The 3835-nt window shown below is 56.8% G+C and overlaps 1 protein-coding gene across 1 annotated transcript in view; it reads right to left on the reverse strand.

Annotated features, from left to right (window-relative positions):
- TBX5 (T-box 5) overlaps positions 1 to 2555 on the reverse strand; it is a 44773-nt gene extending 42218 nt beyond the window's left edge. Inside the window, exon 1 of the mRNA XM_006908582.1 lies at positions 1925 to 2555. The gene's annotated coding sequence lies outside the window, so the exon portion shown is untranslated. The remainder of the gene's footprint in view (positions 1 to 1924) is intronic.
- Positions 2556 to 3835: the final 1280 nt, after the last annotated feature.

Here is a 3835-nt window from a genome sequence, read left to right on the forward strand (position 1 = left end):
AAATACAAGCCGACTCAGCTGAGCTTGGTGACGTGGGGCTGCCTTAATGCTTACAAAGTACTGGAATTGCCTATCCAACTAGCTCCCACTGCACGCTGCCTGCCTTTGCGCCTCTCTCTCTCTCTCTCTCTCTCTCTCTCTGTATATATATATAGAGAGAGAGAGAGAGAGGCAAAACTTGCCTATATATATGTATGTATGTATGTATGTATGTATATAGACACACATGCATATACACTCTCTTCTCTCTCTCCCTTTCTCCCTCCTTTTCTCCCTCCCTTCCTCCCTCCCTCTCCCTTCCCACTCCCTCCCCCAACCACATTTTCCATTAGATTTCCCGAACACTCACATCACAACACGACTCCCAAACCCAGACCTGGAGATCACCCCCTCCTCTCCGCCCCCTTCCCATCGTCCATCCATCTCTGCTGCTGGGAGTGCTGCTCGGTGGCTGCAAAAAATCCTGCACAAATCATCGCAAAACCCAGTCAGCTTCTGCCGGGGAAGCAATCTCGGCGAGGCGGGCTGAGCACAGAACAGAGTCTGAACGCACAACGCGAGCACACACCCGCCGCGCGCGCCCCCTCTGCAGCCTTGCCCGCGGTCTCTCTCCAACGCTGACCTCAAGACGGAGAGCTGCGTGACCCCGCCTGGCCCAGCCAGACGCCGCTGGCCGCCCTGACATCTCTCCCCCTCCCCACTCATGACCCAGACTCGCAGTGACTGACTCAAGGCAGGGTGAAGGTGCGTTGGGATGGGGGCCGAGATCAAAGATGCCAAGAAATTGCCATTGGCCCCCACCCACCCCAGGGCCACCAGACCTCCCTGGCTGGAGGTGTACACAAGGCAGTGCCCCTTTTTATTACAATACTCAAAACAGTCACTGGGGGCTGGCTGGGGTTTTCAGCTCCCCTCAGCTCCCCTCCATGCCCTCCCCTTCTTTGAAATGCATTATTTTGAGGGTCCGGATGAAGAGGTCAGTAGAAGCAGACCCAGATTGGAGCACCGAGTACCGGGGCTTGGAATAACAAATGCCAGGGTGTCTGTCCCGTTGCCCACCCCTGTCTCTTGCACCCCCTCGCCCTGTTCTTTTCTGGAGCCCTGATTAGACTTGGACCTGCAGGCCAAGGTCTGGGTCGAGGGATGAAGGGAGGAGAGATGCCCTGGGGATCAGCAGCCGCCTCGGTGTGACCCTCGGTGGCCGCTGGGACTAAAATCCCAGGGCAGGCCTGACACATGGTTGCAGAATTCCAGGGTGGATTGTCCAGCCCTGAAAGCAGGGCGACCTTGGAGAGAACCAACGCGAGCGTTTGCTACCGTCCTCACTCTACCTTCCCGTTTAGTTTGCGAGTAGCCTTTCGCCGAGGCCGTTCATCTGTGAGAACGCCCTCGCCCTTCCAAAATGCCAGCTCAGAGGACTTTACGCTTGCTAAGAAGGCGACCCCCCGGGCCAAAGCCGGAAAACAAATATGGCTTCAGGATGAGCATGAATGTCTGCCTCTCTGGCAAAAGGAAAGCGAATTCCGGAAAGACCTCTCCAATCCCTTTAAATGCGCAGAGATTTGCGGATAAAATAAATTCCCATAAATAACCCGAAGGCCCCTCCGGAGAGGGGAAAATCTGGACTCCCCCATGGCTGGGCCAGATTTGCTTAGGTTTGTGGAGCGCAGATGGTGTGGGGCCGCCAGGCGAAATTGGGATTCTGAAACCTCGGGAAGGGATCTGTTCATGCCAGGTGACACCCGAAGGCAAAATGTAAGAGAGTGCATTCTTATTTCGAGGGTGAAAAGTAGCAACGCTGGGCGGGGGGGATTCAGCAGGGTCGAGTTGGGGTGGGAAGCTAAAGGCCCATGGGCAGGCGAAGAGCTGAGAGAAACCTATTCCCCCACCCCCCACCTCAGAGCTCTCCAGGGCAGACACTCACCTCCAAAAATCCCACCTCTTCTTTCCAGCGCTGAAGCCAGGAGTGACGCCTTGCTGGGGAAGGGGGGGGCTCAGGTGAAGAGTTTGGAAAAGACCCCCAAAAGAGACCCCTTGTAGGCCAAACCTTCTTCCAGCGTCTGTCAAGAGTAGCATGTACCTCCCAGCTCGAAGTTGGTTTGTGGTCTTCGACAAATTAAATATTACTGTTTATTACCAGGCATACCCCAATAAAATAAAGAGGCAACCAGGCGATACCGACTATCTCACCAGCCGCTGCACCTATAGGACTTGGAGACGTCACGAGTCACGCAACTGGTCCGCGCGCTGTCACGCTCGACTGGGGGGCAGTGGCGGGAGGTTAATTTCTCTCCGTCTTCGCCTATCGGTCCCCGGGTCTGCGCAGCCACAAGTCCCGGATGCCTCGGCCACGGGAATAAATAAAGAAATAAACAAACCCAGAGCCCTCTGGGGAAATGGGGGTGGCGAACTTCAGACACAAATAGAGCCAAGATCGATTTTCTTTGGGAGGGGGAGGGGGGCCTTTTGGCGAAGGGAGGTGGGAACCCACCTCAGCCCACGGTTGGAAAGAAATCAAGTTGTTCCAGGGGGAACGAGGTCTCTTGCAGGGGGCAAGAGAGTCTTCATATTATTTAAAAATTATTATTATTTTTTTTTTCCAAGGAGAAGCTCTTGGCAAATGACTATGACGGCGCCTCTGTAGCTGGTTACGTTTGGGACGCGATAACTCAGTGTCCCCTTGCAGACTTGCACAGAAGTAATTACTGGGTTATCGCGGAGGGGAAATAAGATAGAGACGTTGGGAGGAAGAGAGAGAACCGGCCGCAATGTCTCTGGCTGAGAAAAAGTCCATTCTGCGAATGAGCTAGGTCCGCGGACGCAACTCGTCCCAGCGCGGCCTGGCGGGGGCGGGGTGCGAGTGGGTGGTGGGGTGGGGATGGAGAGGGGTTATTCCTGCAGAGAAAAATTATAGCGCAGCGGCCTGCAGAGGGACGAGGCGCTCTATTTTATTTTGTAATATCGATTATTATTATTTTGGGTCTCATCGATGGGCATCACTTCTACGCGGCCCCGTGGAGGATGCGCGCGAGCTTTTGCGCGCAGCTGGAAACGCGCTAGGCTCAGTTGGGAATCGTGTGCTGCGTAGACGCCCTGGCGGCGCGGAGACGAGAGCTGGGCCTGCCCAGCGCAGAACCAGCGAGCGCCGGGCCTTCCGGAAGGGTAAGTTCCCCACCAAGGGGCCCCGAGGGAGCCGGCCATCGGAATCTGAACTTGCCCCCAGCTTCGGGGTTCGATCCCGGCTTTCGCGCGCTCCCAGCCCCCAGGGCTTTCTAAGCCTGGCCTGGCTCCAGGCCTGGTCGGCCCGGCGAGAAGTGCAGGAACGCGGTCGGCCAAGCAGCCCCAGAAGCTAAGGTCAGGCCCGCGGGGAGAGCGGGCAGTGACTTCCAGCGCCGGACACGGGCATCCGAGCCAGCTGTGTCGCACACTTCGCAGCTTCCAGCAAGCGGAACCCGGGTCCCCACTCTCGTCCAGGCCGTAGTGGCTTCCCCGAGCTTCGCTTTCGTTTCCCAAGTTACTCATAATTATCTTTGCCCCAGTCCGAGGCCCAGGCGTGCAGCGCTTGCTCCCAGATGCCAAGAGCACAACTCCCAGATCCTTCACCCAAAGGCTCGAGATGAGTGCTAATTTGACCTCTGAGCCGAGGTGGGCTGGAAACGGAGGCCTCGGCCTCGGCCGCAAAAGGACTAGCAGGGGAAGGCGAAACCCTGAGCGGGGCGCGCGTTCCTTTCCATTTGACTCTCTTCTCTCAAATCCCCGGTGCGGGCCCCAAAACCCGCCCGCGGGAGCACAAAGGATTCCTCCATCAAATTCAGCTTCCCAGACCCGCTTTCCC

The sequence above is a fragment of the Pteropus alecto genome, unplaced genomic scaffold, assembly GCF_000325575.1.
Source record: "Pteropus alecto unplaced genomic scaffold, ASM32557v1 scaffold113, whole genome shotgun sequence".
Classification (NCBI taxonomy): Eukaryota; Metazoa; Chordata; class Mammalia; order Chiroptera; family Pteropodidae; genus Pteropus; species Pteropus alecto.